Source organism: Melanotaenia boesemani, chromosome 7 (genome assembly GCF_017639745.1).
Source record: "Melanotaenia boesemani isolate fMelBoe1 chromosome 7, fMelBoe1.pri, whole genome shotgun sequence".
NCBI classification, from domain to species: Eukaryota; Metazoa; Chordata; class Actinopteri; order Atheriniformes; family Melanotaeniidae; genus Melanotaenia; species Melanotaenia boesemani.
The window spans coordinates 36,992,948-37,009,868 of NC_055688.1; the positions used below are offsets into that span (position 1 = coordinate 36,992,948).

Consider the following 16,921-nt stretch of genomic DNA (forward strand, 5'->3'; position numbering starts at 1 on the left):
GAACAAGGAATGGTTTAATTCTTCCATGTAGACATGCCTCATGGACGGAGGAAAACTTCAACATTCCATTGTTCTTCTTGGGATTTAAAGTAGAAGTAATAGGACCAACAGCTTTTTAGAGATTATATTTCTAGTATTTGTTGACAGTAGACACTGAAAAAAATAAAATAATGTACATCAACTGAACATAAGTACATAATTTCTACCCTGGGAAAGTTCCCGAAGCAAGGCATTGAGGTGTATTAAATCCTGACTCCCAGCTCGTACTTTAAAGTGAGATTTCTTTGTGAATGTAAGGTGAGCTCCGCTCTAATGGATTTTCTGGTTGTATACAAACAAGTTGGCAGTAAAAAATGTTTATTTATCAAACTCTTGTAATGAAACCATGTTTTTTTGCTGATGCTGATCTGTGTCATGCAGGTCGAGTAGCTGACAGCGGTGAGACGCCAAGTAGTCTGCCTGGCCCCCGGCTTGCCAGAATATTCTACTAGAACTTTTACCCAGGCACAGACAGCCAGCCTGTCTCTGTCCGTTTCATGCTCTTCTCTTTTCTGTTTGGATGTTTGTGAAATGAACACCAGTTTCTTTTCTGTTCACGTTTTAATAAAAGAATCCAGAATAACCCTGTTCTAGAGGAAAAGGAACCTGATATTCTGCTGTGACTTGGCGCCGTCTAGAAAACAAGATCTGTTTGGTTTTGGTGGAATTTCCTAGAGTGTAATATAGCAAACAAGACGTCACATTTAGGATTTAAGACTGTAAAAACACACCAAAAAAAGAAACAACTTACAACAGAACTTCACTCTGACCTTTTCAGATTCTCTTTCCTCATCCTCCAACATGGCTGCTAAATATCAGTCCGTCCTTGGTTTTTAAAGAACTGTTGCGAGTACATGTCTGTTTGTGTTATATGTCTGTGCACCTGCTGAAGCTGGCTGTCCCTGTGCACCAGCCCACACACTCATTGTGGGTTTACTGGCTGAAGAAACCTCTTATCCCATTCTCTGTTCTTTTTCTTCTTTCCACTGATAAAAACATGATGCGACACAATATTTCCTCTCAGAGAGGACGGAACATAATGGCTTCTGTTAAATTTTAAAATAATGAATTAAAACTGTTAATTTGATGCTGATCAGCTTCTAGTTAATACATTTTTGCTCTCATCAAGTAAATAGAGTAAATGAATAAAACTATCATCGCTTACATATAGTCAGGTGAAAAAGAAGATCCAACCTCTTTAATTGCTTAGGTTTCATTAGTTATTCATCATATTAATGTTTAAATGCTAAAACTGAACAAAAACTAAGTCTTAGCGAAGCAGTAGTGTCTGCTCACCAGTCTGTGAAGACGGTGAGAAAGATTATTGATTAAAGACAATCACCAGGACGTCCCCACCACTTCAGCCCGAGGTCAGACTGGGCGAGGCTCAGAGCTAAAACTCAGACCTTCCAGGCCTCAGTTAGCTTGTTAAATGTTAAAGTTCATGACAGTGCAGAACAACACTTAACCTTTATGGCTTGATTGGAATGGTTGCAGGAGAAAGCCCCTTCTCTCTAAAAAGAACGTGGCAGCATGACTTATGTAGCCCTTTACTCAGTCAAAGCCTGGACTGAGGACCCAACACAACAAACTACGGTTAAAATGAACTCTGTTTAAGGCAAAACATCATGAGGTCTGAAATGAGCCTGGAGGATGAGAAATAATACGTTTTACATTGTTTAATGACGACACAACAGGCCCAAACGTGCCGTTTGAGAGGATAGAAAATTAACCTGTGCCAACTTTTTATTAAGGGAAGGAAATAGAAGCAGACCTGGGTGTGTAATAAATGTGATCTTTCTCCAGGTCACCCAGTGTCTTATTGTTTGTAAAACCATCCTCTCTACTGAGTCCGGGTGCAGCATGTCCCAGGTGTGCGGATCAGCTCAGTTCCATATGGTCAATGGTTCGTCATCCAGTAATAGAAAGTTGTTTAGAAGGTCTTTAACCGGAGGGGATCCGGTCTCTCTCTCTTCAGGTCTCTGGTTCTCCCACTCAGACTTTATGTGTTGTGGGTTACACTTTGGTTGGCAAAGCTTCACCTAAACAGACCACGAGACTTCTGGAACAACAGAAGAGCCACTGCTCATCGTCACAAACCCCTCATACAAACGTCTAAAAACAAAAGAATCCTAACATCCTGTACCTACCTGGAAGCCAGTGAATTGAGGAAAGTGCCGGCATTATGTGCTGGCGTTTCTTTATCCAGTGAGGAGACGAGCTGCTGCATTCTGGACAAGCTGCAGACGGTTGAGATCCAGCCAATGCTGACGTAAAGAGTTACACTAGTCCCTGTACTTCAACTTAGTCCTGCTTGTGGTTATACATGATCAAATTAATGTCAGTTCTTTATTTCACATTCTTCCTTTTCCGCTCGGGCTTAGTTCTGACAATGTGATATGGTTGGTTTTTCAGTTGATCTAATACTGAGACCTGATGAGGACAGGATTGTGTTTTATATGTTGAGATGTGGAAACCGTAGACCTGAAAGGCTCCTTCAAAAACAAATTTCCTCATTTTCAGCATGTCCTGACCTGCATGAATCAGTTTCTACAAAACCAAACTGGAACCGAAGTTAACATAAAGAAAACTTTCCTCTCAGGTGGAGATCAAACTCCTCAGTGCTGCAGTTTATTTCCATGTGCTGTACTTGGATTTGCACAACCGACAAAGATGTAACAACACAGCTCTGATGAACTGGTGGTGACTTGCAGGCAGAGATGTGACATGTACTGTGCTTTCATTTTAGCTACTGTCCTTATCTGTCATGCACACAGAGGACCACCAACACACACTGGATAGAAAACACATTTTCCACCACAAGCAATTTCTGTTAATCTGACTCTGACTGGAGCTGCTGCAGGGGAGGATGTTTTCAGACAAATTGTTGAGCACGGGACTTGCTCAGGGAGGTGCAGCGCTGATGATTGTTGATGAGATCTGAAAAAGGTGAAATCAGTGGCTGAGTGCCAATAATCAAGTCAAACGATGGAGATGACAGCCGAGGAAACATGCAGAGCCGCCCTGATGGAAGTCAAAATCTGAAGAATTGCAACATAAATTCAGACTGTAGGAGATTTCAAGGACTCGTTTATTCACTCATTCACATTAAATGAATCATTCAGTGACTCAGCTTGATGCGCTCCTTCCATTTAGTCATGCATCCAACAAACTGCCCGGACTGAGGAAGTTTCTATCACTCATAATCATAACTTAACCCTGAGTTAATAACGCTTCCTATTTTTATAGAAATAAAAGTTATCTGTGTCTCTCAGAGTCAGACTAAGAGTACAGCAGTGGTTCCAGCCTCTTCTTCACACCTTTTAAAACCCTCGTGTGTCTGCTAAGTCTTCAGGACTGTTCCGGTCAGTCTGGATAAACATGACAAGGAGCCATCGTCTGAGAAAACAAATAAAAATCAATAAACAACTTTTTTTTTTAATTAATTAATTACACAAACAACAGCTAAATCACTTTAGGTCAAGAAATTCATGTAAAACAGTCTCCAAGCAGGCTTTATTTGTTGAAATTATTTTCATTATTTTTTAAAGAGGGAACTTCACCCTGACATTAAAATAAAAAAGGAAACCAGATACCTGTTGCTGGTGTTTTGTTTGTATCAAGGCTGCTGGTATTTTGCCCCACAGTCTCTGTTACAGACTAATTTAAGCCATGGCCTTGTTAGTTCAGAAAATCCAGATTAACCTTCATAGTGCAGGCAGAGCTTGGGGATGGGCCTCTTCTGGCTGACTCCTCTCCTTTGATAAAACCAAAGTTAAGATTATTATTGACATATAGCATTTTTATTTTCAAAGTAAGGATGAATCATCTGCACTGTGGTGTTACTCAAACATGCCTCATAATGAAATGGTGCAGGAAAAATGAAGGTTACTCCGCTATCGTAGCCCCACCAGCTCACTGACCTCTTCATACATGGACGGAGGTTGACTGGACACACAAGGTGTGGCCTAATAAGTAACTTTTTCTTTTCATCTTGACAAAGGATGTATGTTTTAAAATACTGTTATACAGCAGTTTTGATGAACCTCTTTTATTTACTTTAGGACCCGATTTCAAAAGATGTGTTTTCAGCCTCCCAATGGTTCCTCACAGAGTGCTGTAATGAGAGTGGCGACACTCTTTGAAATCGCCGACAGGAGGTCACGTGGTTCATGGAGCTCTGAATAGTTCAATACAGCACAGCGTTCTTCGTTGGGTTCAGCGGATTCTGGCGGGAGGCAACGCGGACATTACAATTTTATTCGTCATTTTCGGTAAATATTTACTGATTATGTTTAGTGATTACGTTATTAATCCGTATTTTATCCAAAGCTTACTTTTGGAAGGAGCAGAGACACATTTATCACAAATTGTAGATCTAGGAGGGAAGATCTGTATTACGAATAGCCTTCATTTAAAGATACTTAGTGATGAATAAAAAACCTGAGCTCATGTACGGTGAGCTACTAATCAATAAAAATCTAAATCAGTTTAAATGTGCATGTAATGAATTGATATGTCTGTTTTTTTTTGTTTATGCTAGCATGGGGATGCTAAATCTCATCCTCTTACACAGCGTGGAAGAGATTACATGTTCTGCTTCTTCTTACCTTCACATCAACGTCCTTCAACAAAGCCTCAATCAAAACTGTGGAAGATCTCATTCAGTTTGTTTTCTCTGCCTGGTATCAGGTGGAAAATGTACTCATGGCAATGTTAAATGAATAATTTCAAGCAGGTTTGAAGGATAAAATGTAGCTGTAGATGCTAACTGGTGTCTTTAGATGAATTATTTCCTATAACAAACATTACTATTCTATTATCATATCTGATCATATTTTCCTGTCATATGAGCTTAATACATGCATCTGTATCCATGTATATTGTATTTCTAACCAGAAAACTACCGTAAAATGGCACTGATCTGACTCCACTAAATGTTAATTCACTGACCCTTTTATAATATTAGCTAACAAGTATCCATGTTCAAAAACAGCTTTTTAACAAAATATTTTTATTAAACAATGTTATTATTGAAAGTGTAATAAATGCAGAAATAAAGAAGTACTTTTACTAATACTTGTAATGTTTAATAGTTGAATCTGCAACAATTAATTGTTTAAAGGTTCATTCAATGAGGGTTCATCCTTCTCAACTTGGCAGTTGCTTCATTTGGTAGTGACCATCTCTTCGAAACATCAGTGGACTCTGGTAACAAAAAATACAGAAATAATTCATCATCAAAAGCTCCAAAGTCAGACTGAAAAACTGGTGGTGTGTTCCTTTCATTTCACTTTTCATTTATTCATCCATATCAATTTTCTGTACCATACAGAATTACATAAAAAATACAATAAAGCCCTAACATGGATGAAAGGAGCATGTAGAAGATGTCATATATTACATGCCCTCTACAAAAAACAGCTTGAATAGATGACCAGTAGCAATCTTTTCCACAGTCCATGTCCAAATTACAAACATTGTTAATTCTGAAATAAAACTCTTAAAAAGGTATTGTTTAACTGATATATTGTGGATCATTTTAACATCACTTCTAAGAATTTCCATAATCTCACTCCTGAGACCATAAATCCCCTGTCTTTGCTTCTGTTTTTATCATCTGTTATCATGATAAATTTATTAAAAAATGTGCTTTGGTACTAAGATTGTTCATAACTTTCCACATGGTCAATATAATTCAAAGTTTAACAAATTCTTGAAATTTAACTATGTTCAACTTAACAAAAAAGAAATATGTCATCGGAAGAAAATTAAATAAACTCAAAGGGAACCTTAAAAACACTCAGGCTAAAATTTAATAAGTGATCTTGATAACAATGTAATACCCAAATACCCAGGATTGCCAATTTTTTTTCAAGTGACTGCTGCAGTTCCATTTCCATAAATAAAGGTTCTCAAAATCATTGCTTTAATTTACATTACAATAAATCTTCCAAATGTGAGAGAGTTTATTATCTTTACACTGTATTCATATCACAAATTAATTATACATATTAAAACCTCTTTATAGGTTGATTCTCTTACCATGGTAGGCTGTGCTGCATTTGGGTGCACCAGCCACTCTGAAAAAGGGACCAGAATGTATGGCTTCCCTAAAGACACAGAGAGAAGAAAAAAATGGCTAGTCCAAGTCAGTAGGAGCAATCTCTCCATCTCCAGAGATCATAATAACAGAAAACTGTGTGCGGTAAGTTTATACTGCACACACAAAGATTCTAAATCAGGGTTTAACATGTTGTTCTGTCATATGCTTCAATAAAAATGCAACATGTATGGAAATTAAACTAATGAGATACTCTGCAGGCACATTTTGAGGGAGATCAGTTTAACAGGACAAAGACGGGCAAAGTGAGACTGAAGCCTGATGCTGTTCCAACTCTTTTTGTCCACCGCCGAGCGCCAAGGAGAAGGAAGGGTCCTGCAATGAGAAGTACACCAGAACTTCCACTAAATGTTAATTCACTTAGAAGTGACCACACATATTATTCTACAGTTAACTTTGGTATGAGTCATAGTACTGTTGAGGAATATTTTTTTACATTTCTTAATTAATGACTAATCTTCTTACTAACAGTGGCATATTCATTTTAGATGTTGAGGAAGGGAGAACCAGAAATGAGGCAAGTGAGATAAGGGAAAGAGAGAGACAGAGAGAAGATGAAGTTGTGGACTCAGAAGAGAGGGACAAACCAGATACAAATGAGCCAGGATCCAGTGTGCAGGGGTCAACAGTGACAGGAACCAGTGAAAAATCATTTGAGGAGGAAATCAGCATCCAAAACCTGAGAGAAGAATCAGAGAGCCAGAAAGATCAGTTGAGAAAGTTACAGAGAGCATTTAGCAGACAAAAAAAGATGAATGCAGTCCTGCGCAAAAAAGTTGTCACTATGAAAAAAAAATTGGGTCAAATGTTTTCCAAGGATCAGATGAAGGCAATTGGCATGAAGAACAAAAAAGGTATTAGGTGGAGCAAAGACACTGTAAAAAAAGCCATAAAGCTCCGTTTTTCAGCCGGCTCAACGGGTTACAGGCAGCTACAAGATATGGATTACCCTTTACCTGATATCCGAACCTTGCAAAGAAGACTGGAACACATCAAACTGCAACCAGGTGTGCTAGAAGAGGTTTTTGAGATGCTTGAGCTGAAGGTAAACAGTCTTGGAGCTTTGGAGAAGGAATGTGTGCTGACTGTAGATGAGATGGCCATCACACCAGGTGTGGAGCTGCACCTTGGAACCGGGAAGCTTTTCGGGGATGTGACACTGCCTGGGCATACAGGAGCAGCAACACATGCATGTGTTTTCATGTTGGCAGGAAGCACACTGAGATGGAAGCAAGTAGTCGCTTACCATTTCAGTGGGAATTCCACCAATGGGGCAAGCTACAAGCCTGTCATCACCGAAATCATCGAGAGAGCAGCTTCCATAGGGCTTCATGTGGTAAATGTCACCACTGACATGGGCAGTCCTAATCGGGCTATGTGGAGGTCATTTGGAGTGGACCACAACCAAACATCCATCCCACACCCAGCGAGACCAGACAGGAGGCTGTACTTTATGCCAGATGTCCCACATCTGGTAAAAAATTTGAAGAGTGCACTAGTGCGTGGACAGACATTTAAAATTCCACCTGAGATAGTTGAAAAAGAGAGTCTCCCTCACAACGAAGTTTCCATTAGACCCTTGAAAGATCTGGTGGATTTTCAAGAAGGAACACCATTAAAAATTGCTCCAAATCTGTGTCAGAAAACCCTTCAACCCAGTCATTTTGAGAAAATGAAGGTGGGGCCTGCAATGAATGTTTTCAGCATGTCAGCGAGTGCAGGTCTGAAATACATGGTGGAGAAGGAGCAGCGACCTACCTCTAACCTGACAACAGCATGGTTTCTGGAGCAGGTCAACCACTGGTTCGATATCATGTCTTCCCGACACCCAGTAATGGCGCTGAGCAGGCACAAGATGGAACAGTACCACAAAGCCATCGAGTTTCTCCACAACATGATCCAACTCTTCCGTGGTCTAAAGATTGGTCCAACAGGTAGCTGGAAACCTGTGCAAACAGGATTTGTGATGGCAACATCTACAATTTTATCCATTCAGATGGACATGCTTGACCATGGTCACATGTTTGTGCTGACGAGCAGATTTACCCAAGACTGTCTTGAAAACTTGTTCAGCTGCATTAGGCAGAGGAATCCTGTCCCAACACCAGTGGAGTTCCACCAGGCTCTCAGATCAATATCAGTTGGGCAGTTTCTTGTGACAGTCAAATCAGGAAACTATCAGGAGGATGACAACAGTCTTTTGGCAGAGTTCCTGGACAACAAGGAGACAACTCCCAGACCTGGCCTGAGAGTGGACCAGCTGACTGGCCACAAAGATACTCCAGATCTCTCAAAGAGTGAAACCTGTACTCTCTACTATCTTGCAGGATACATTGTAAATAAAGTCATCAAACTTTGCGACATCTGTGATGTTTGCCAAAGTGCGATTGTGCAAAATGATGAAAGTCTGGAAGGAGAGCATGATGCATTACTGACATTGAAGGAATTCAAACCGGGTGTGCTCTGTCGTCCATCACACGAAGCCTTCAGTCTGGTCCAGAAAATTGAGAAGCTTTTCCGAACCAGGTCCAGTGCATCCTTCATGGAGCTTCCAAATGCCACAGATACTCTGGAGAGAGAAGCAAGGTCACTGGAAAGCATGCTTCCTTTGTGCCATGATGTGAAAAAAAAAATAACCAGCAGATTCATCAGGCTCAGATTGAGAATCGCAGCAAAACAGATCTCTGGTGAACGAAAAAAAGTTCTGTCCAATGATGGGCATCTTGGAAGCAAAAGCCAGACAAGAAACTTAAAGAAAAAACAGCAATGTCAATCAGCATCCAGGCCCACAACATACAAACCTCCACCAAACACCTTGCTCGTTGCCATGGAGGAGCTTGGTCTGAGCTTTGCAAACCCCTATCAACCCAGGGCAGCTTCAGCTTCGCTACAAATGCATGGTAAGTTTTGAAAAGTCTTAGTAATTTGGTCTCACTTAATTTAATGGTTACCATTTCAGTGGCAATTCCACCAATGAGGCAAGCTACAAGCCAATCATCATGGAAATCATTGAAAAAGCAGCTTCCGTTGGTTTTCATGTGGTAAATGTCACCCGATCATTTTGATTTCACTTTTATTTTTTGTCATCACAGCCTCTCCATCAGCCAACCAGCTCCAGCATTCCACCATTCCACTTACCAGCATCCTCATCACTCCATCACTGACAGGACCGTCAAGTTCCACGAGCCTGGTCTTCACTCAGATCACCTCTGAAGATCAGTCCCCTTGAAAACATGGACATGAAAGCAATGTCTGCATTACAAATTGTAGTATTTTCAAAATTGTTTTGCACGCATATTCTACAATCATTTATCATTGTTCATTCTTAGTTAACTGTTATCTTGTTTAATAGATTCAAACATCACATTGTGTGATGAAAATAAATGAATTCGCTTTTTTAAAAATGCAGTCAGACAGTTTACTGTTCTTTTGTTTAGATTAAAATCTAAAAAAATAACTGCATGGTGACACTAACTAAATGGGGATTTATTTTAATACGGTTTGAATTTTTACAATTGAGTTGTTAAGAGTTTTGATTAATTTGGAAAATGCAGAGAAGTGTTTAACAACATATTACTCTGCTGGTTCTGAGTAGATAACGTGTTAAAAAAGTTTATCTGTCAGTCTCCCGTAATTAATTGTAAATTTGATCCAACTAAATACTTAAAAACCACAATCAAGAGTACATTTTCTTCTTTTTAAAATACAATGTCCACATTTTTCTGCCGTCTGGGACAACGACTGTCATATGTTGTGCTCAGCTTAATAATATCAGTCTCGCAGAGCAAAAGTTAAACATGTTTAAAAAAAATCTTTATATTGAAAAGAATGCTTATAACAGCAAAATGTATTTGGATTAAAACAGGCTTGCTGACGATGTCTAGCGTGACATAAGTTTTGCTAGCATGAACTACTAACTGGCTAAATAATTATTTCACGCTACATTAAATAATAATGCTCGCTTAATATGCTACAGAACATTGATCTAATGCTTACAAAGTTCTAGAAATTTAGTAATTCTTGCCACTTACCGGCAAAAAAGCCTCCAAAAGACCGAAAATGAACTGCGTACAGTGCTGGAGCAACGGCCATTTTGAACTTTCTGCAGCTCCATGGACCACGTGACTTCCGCATTCCATTCTTTCTATAGAAGTCTACGGGAGTGTCGCCACTCTCATTACAGCACTCTGGTTCCTCATGAATGAAACACTCAAATGATAAAAACTTAAGCAAATACGCCTCAACTGGCCTCTGTGAGGACATGACCTTCATTTAAATCACAGTGGCTCTGAACAGGGACCGCAGGTTGAGAACCACTGCTGTAAAGAATGCGCATCACCGTCACCACACAGAATTGTGGGATTAATTTGCCATTTTGGGGGAAGCCATGTTCTGTGTACATGGGTTCAGCAGTGGCTCGCATCTTTTTTAATCTCTTATTCACAATTTCTTTTTTTGCAATTCTTTCCCTTGTGTATTTTGTTTTGCTTTCTGTTTCCTGTGATTAGTGCACCTGATTTAATTTGCTCATTCACTTCACCTGTTCCTCGTCAGTACATCCAGGTATGTATACCTTTAGTTTCCTTTTCACCTTGCGAGTTCATTGTAGTCTTCTTGTTGTGTACCCATTGTTTTCTTTTTTTCAGAGCTTCATTAATGAAACCTTTAACTTCTACATCAGTCTACCTCCTGTCTCCTCTTCAGCTTGCATTTGGGTCCTCCTCCAAGCCTCAACCTGTGACAGAATGTGCCAGGTCTGCCATCTCTGCAACAAAAACAAACACTGCAGGTAGATTCTTGACCTTGCTCATGGCATCTTCCTGTACAGTTGTTTGAACTATAGCTTCTGATTTCATCAGTTGTGCATCCAAATCTGATGTAACAGTCTAACTTTCAGCAGTTGGTAGAACATACAGGCTGAACTGGAGTACTATAAGTGGTGCTCTATGGCTGATTTTGCTCATGATTTGTCTTTTAACATATTAAGAAAACATGCAGATGAAACTTGGCATGATTGCAAACACTGTAACATCATTTGAGATAATTGGTATGAAATGCACTCAATCATTCCAGTGTTCATGCCAATTCACAAAAAGTGTCATTGCTATGGAAACCAAGCAACATCACATCAAATCCTTGTTTCAATTTAATCCCCCATGTTGAGCATCTACCTCCTCTCCACTGTCACCTCGACTCGGTGCAGAGGAGGTAGATAACACACACACACACACACACACACACACACACTCACACAGGCTAATGCAGTCATCATCCTCCGAATAATAACTGCTGATTTATTTCTCTCTCCTGTGTGTGTCACATCCCATCATCAGACTCCTGAGAGTGGTGCCACATCCATGTTGTTCTTTCATTACCACAGGCTTATGCAGATTTACATGGATATTGGGGATGGTCGGGGCCTTAAACCATAGCGGCTCAGGCCTCAAGACAACTGACTGCATGCGTGTGAGCGAGAGAAAGTTAAGGTGGCAGATGATTGTTTATTTGATGACGACGTTTGTGACACGAGAGCCTGTCAGCTCGTATTATCTGTATCTCCTCCTCGTCTGCCTCAGTCTCTCTTTTGGCAAACTGCTTTTGCATTGCCAACTTGAGTTACGTTTATGTCACCCATGTGACACAAAGACATGCAGTTGATCATGTGTTTACTACTTTTGAAGACCAGGCTGAAAATCCCAAATGTGCAGTGGCAATTACAGAGTAATGAAAAAAAGACATTTCTACATCTTAACCTTTTACTAGAAGTTCTGTATTAGCATAATCCTATTTAAACTACCATAAAATATAAACTTCAATACCTAGAGCTCTTTTTTTTCTTTCTTTTTTCCATGAAAGCTAAAACTCCCGCCTTTCCAGACGTCTCCTCGTTACGAGTCGATGATGTCATGTGCTGCATGACGGTGGCAGCAAGAATTTAGCAAAGTTTTTGTTTAAGCACAACTTCAGGAGTTTTTAGCTTAGTTTACATTAGTCTATGTTAAAGAAGTCTAAGCATTGTTTGCACATCTGGAGTCGATGTTGCAGGGGAAATACTGGGGGGAGCAGGCTAGGGGGATGTTTATATGCACAAATAAACCATAACAAAAATAGCCTCAAAACTAAAAAAATGGTTGTTGTTAAAATACTTATTAACTTAATATTTTTCTGCATTTATAAGTATTCTGTGTTTTTTTTATTTATCACAGTTTAATGAAAAAGGACAAATGTCTGAAGTTGTTTTTGTTTTTTTTAAGACTTTTTCAGACTTCAAACCTCCAAAACCTTTTTGCTTCTATTTTATGTTTTCTGAGGACATAAAACACTTAAAATGCTCCATCAAATGACACCACAGTAGAAAAAATGCCCATGTATACATTTCAGATGCTTCGTGTTGCAGATCAATAAAAAAAACTTTGCAACAAGTGCATCTTAAAAACTAAAAGACACAGATTATTGCTGTAACTTGTGAAGAAGTTTCTTTATTTTGTACATTTAGAAATGTTTTGGATCACTAGGTTTTGTGTTTTATTTGGTAAAATGTCAGAAAATTTTCGGATTTTTGTGTATGACATAAATTCAACACTTTTTAAGTTATTATTGTCCATTGCTTTTTATGAGCTTTTAGCTTCAGTACAGATCATAGAAATATGGAACATGAGGAAAAATCCAACACATGACACCACTATAGGCACAGGCGGACCACTTCCATGGCAGTCTTTAAAGGGTTAAATCATGAGTCTTATGGAGGCGGAGGAGGAAAAAAGGACAGCTGGACAGGATATATGTAAATAAACAGTAACTCAACACTTTCTTTGTTGGATTAATGGAATTGTTGGATTCTTTTGTTCTTGAATTTTACTATAATAACTTATTTATTCAGCTACAATAAATTTAATCAAGAAGAAAATTGGGTAAAAAAAAAACAAGCAGATGAGAAATTTATTGTCCACAAGCACCTGCATTAATCTGCAGGTGACATGAAGCTGTTGGTATGAAATCAGGATGAATCCCTGCAAGTGGAAAGGCAGGAAGTAGTAGTTAGTTTGACTTTGTAAAACCTTCCTGCCAAACCATCGGTGACAGCCGAACAGCTGTAGAATGTATAATTATAAGACTGAACTTTACAGTTTAATCTCTTTTGCCTCAACAGAAGTAGACCTCTTTCACAACGCTTTTCAAGCGAGGCCTTAAAAAACGTTGTGAAGAAGATGCATCTTCTTTGGTGAGGATTGCTGGGGTCGGTCAAAGCTAACCTACGTCTGTGCCAGCACAGGAGGAAGCACCAGAAGTGTCTCAAGTCTGCTTTCATGCATCAAACAAGCATGAAAGTGGGATCGTGTGATGAGTTATGACACTAGAATATCACAGGATTTAAAATCAGCATTGGATCACTCAGTCTAAAAATCATAAAGTCAAGCGGGGGGGGGGGTTGAGGGATGTGTCAGTATAATATAATATAATATATTATAATGTAATATAATATATTGTTCAGGACCTTTTTTAAACACAGAGATGCTGGTGTAGAGAAAACTTTGCACATAATAATACATGAGTATTTATTAAGGAATGGAGATGGTCCAGTTAAAGTTTCCAGCAGCAGAAGTCAGCAGTTTTCAAACATTTTTAAGGAATTGAATCTGCACATTTGCTCATTGTTTCAGAAAATGAAATTTTCCTTGAGACATTCTAACATTCAGTTCCAACCCAAGAAAAGATGTTGTCTCCTTCTGAGATGCTGACTGGTACTTATTTTTGATAGTTTTGTTTTTGTTTTTTGTTTTTTTAAATTTCCTTGTGTGTTAATTAATTATTAAAATTAGGTGCAGAGGTGAAGCTAAACAGTCAAGCTAAGAATGAAAGTTTAGAGAATTTATATCCAGAAATGTTGATAATGAAGCAGTGAAGGTGCATGGATGGAAGTTATTGTGCATATTGTGAATATTTCTCTCTCCTCACCATCTAGAAGCTGTGAGATTCTCATCCTGCTTTCTGTCTGTTCACCTGATGCTGATATTCATCACATATTGTTCCTTCTGTGTTTAGAAGGAAGCAGCTTCACAGCTTTAAATTCATCCTGCTGACTTTTTACCTTTTAGTTAGTAAATCCTGAACATTTCATCCTTCTTTCTCATAAATTTTTGATTTTGATTTGATTTTAGTGCAGCCTTTCCAATCCAAAGATTGGATTGATATTGATATATCAATATATATATATATATATATATATGTGTGTGTGTGTGTGTAAGCTAATTTTACAAACTCAGATCTGAGCAAAAATGATGTATCTCTAACTTGACCAGTCTCATCTGAGCATCAGTTAAGAGGATTGACTGAGTTATTTGGTGTCTTAGTCAATGACTTTTTAATAGAACACATTATGTACAGACAGCAAGACACAAACACCAACATGGAGATGATGCGTTGTTAGACAACCTTTTCTGCTGCTGCCGGCTGGCTGTGCTCTGATTTCCATCATCTGTTCCTCATCTCCTGAGCCTGAGCTGCTGTTCTCTGACATGTATGTGACGGTCTTTTAGCGTGTATCTGTGCATGTGGGTGTTTTTAACTGAACACCATTCCATCACCATTTGGCTCTGATGGGATAAATAAATTACGTAAACAGTAATGTAGAGTTGTGCCATATGTTGCTGGGATGCTGGTGCATAATTTAATTTCCTTTATTATCTTATAGAATTTACGCCAGTGTGTTGCTGTTGAACGGCCTCAAATATTACTATCAGCAAGTGGGTTTAGAAGCTACTCTAATTGCATCACATATCCCCCTCGAGGGTGTAATGTCATTTTACTGCACGATATAGAGCTCGTATACAATTTTCAAAGACAATGCTGCATCAAAAGTTTTCTTCACAGCTTTTGCTGGCTTCAGCTTGGTGTACGAGAGCTGAAAAGAAGCTTTAAAAATTTATTAGGGATCCTTTTGTTGTATCATCTTGTCACAGAAGCTGAGGCTGTTCAGTCTGCTGTAATGCATTTAAAAATAAAATCCATATGGTAAGCCCTGCCTGACACTGTTTTATGTCTCAACTTGATATTCTTTTGTATTTCTAGGAACATTTTGCTGACACATGCAGCTCCAAACCTAGAATTTTAGGTTATGACTGCATGAATGTTCTATGGATGTTTGTGCTTTTGGGACCTCAGTCTTCTGATGGTTGGAGGGGGCGTGGTTGCATTTGCATGGTCACTTAACACAGCTCACCTCTAACGTTTAGTACACACATTCAGACTTCTTGTTGTGCTTATAGCTTTAGTTTTCCTCCCACAGGTCCTGGTGATTGCTGTGTTTTCTGGATGTGTACTGGTTCTTTCCCAGTGTAGCAGCTAGTTTCTTCTGTTTGGGTTTAATTGCACAGTTGTTGTGGTTGCTTTCTACCTTTTGTTTCTCCTTCCCTCCTCTCCTCCGTTCACCCTCTCCCTCCGGTCCGGTCCAGTGGCTATGCTGCAGGTCGCCATCTACCAGATCTGGGGCCTCATTTCTAAAACTGGCGTAGGAACAAAAACCAGCGTACGCCAGTCACAGTCAACTTTTGGGATTTATAAAAACAGAACTTGTTGGGAGACTGTTCCTACCTTCATGGAAAGTCTGACCTGCAACACCAACAGTGCAGAATAAAATCAAGGAAATGACGTGAAATGTGAGACATTTGAGCACAATCCACTATTACCTTTCACACCGCGTTAGATATTAAAGCTGTTTGCAAAAATAAATAAAGAGGCACATTTGATATTAATTCTCCTAAAAGTGCACGCTTGGAAAAACACAAAAAGCAAAAAACCAGGATTTCCAGGAAAAAGGGAGATGATGTTAGTAAGAAGCTCAACCAGTAAAATATGTTCTTTCATTGTGAAACAAAACTTCATGTTATAAAACCCATCCAGATAAATAAGGAGCCAGTCTGCTGCCAGCATGTAGCAGTCAGTAAAAGAACAGGCGGAAAGTAGCTTTGGTCCTTCAGTCCAGCAGAGCAGGACCAGACTGGAAGCTGGAGGTCTAGAAGTGATGCTACGCTAACGAAACACAAGAGGAGGATTTCCTTTTATTTATTCCTACACAATGTTTTTTATTGTTGTCCTCATTTCCATCCGGACGGTTCTTATTTCCTGCAACTCTTTGACCACCTGGTTCAGAGCGATGATATCCAGCCTGTAAATATTACTGTCTGCTGGGACTTCCCTCATTTTCTGTAAATAAAAAGGCAGTCCATGTCTTCTATATTTATTTTCTACTTATTTATGTGTGGCTGTTAAGATTTCTACTTCTGATTTATGTGTGCTAAGCTGAGAGACTCCACAAAATTTTGTTATGCTGCATAATGACAATAAAGATCTTGAATTTGTAAATTTGACAATAAAAACATAAAAAAATAAAAATAAAATAATACTTAAGATTTAAGGGGAACCTCTTATCCAAAAAGCTCCTCTTATAAAGTAAATTTGTTCAGCAACCAGAATAAAAAAGATAAATAAATCGGTTGTTTAAAATAAGTATTAAGTACATAAGAAAGTAAAAATGAGATATAACAACAATAATTGAATAAATAACAATTACATATAATATTAAAAGTAATATGTGCTATGAAGATGATCTTGTAATTTTATGACTCATCCCTCAATTAATCAGTGTAAAAACATAAATAAATAGGCAAATAAATGAATGAATGAATGATTGAAAGTCCATCCTCTGTCATAAAGAAGCCGGTGGAGCGAGTGTAATACCGGAGAATTATGGCCTGTTTT

The 16,921-nt window shown here is 38.8% G+C and overlaps 2 long non-coding RNA genes across 9 annotated transcripts; one reads left to right on the forward strand and one right to left on the reverse strand.

Annotated features, from left to right (window-relative positions):
* The first annotated feature begins 4,157 nt into the window (after window positions 1-4,157).
* LOC121643101 lies at window positions 4,158-5,551 on the forward strand. The gene is made up of 2 exons (XR_006011038.1): window positions 4,158-4,313; window positions 4,583-5,551. It is a non-coding gene; the product is annotated as an uncharacterized LOC121643101 (long non-coding RNA).
* On the reverse strand, window positions 5,108-10,332 carry LOC121643100. Of its 8 annotated transcripts, XR_006011037.1 has the most exons (7): window positions 10,195-10,332; window positions 9,302-9,387; window positions 8,210-8,732; window positions 7,120-8,109; window positions 6,751-6,842; window positions 6,085-6,478; window positions 5,108-5,247 (listed from the first exon to the last, which is right to left on the reverse strand). It is a non-coding gene; the product is annotated as an uncharacterized LOC121643100 (long non-coding RNA). The 8 variants fall into 8 exon arrangements; XR_006011033.1 differs by having other exon boundaries at window positions 6,085-8,109; window positions 8,210-8,338; window positions 8,600-8,732; XR_006011035.1 differs by having other exon boundaries at window positions 6,085-7,634; window positions 7,922-8,109.
* Between the last annotated feature and the right edge of the window lie 6,589 nt (window positions 10,333-16,921).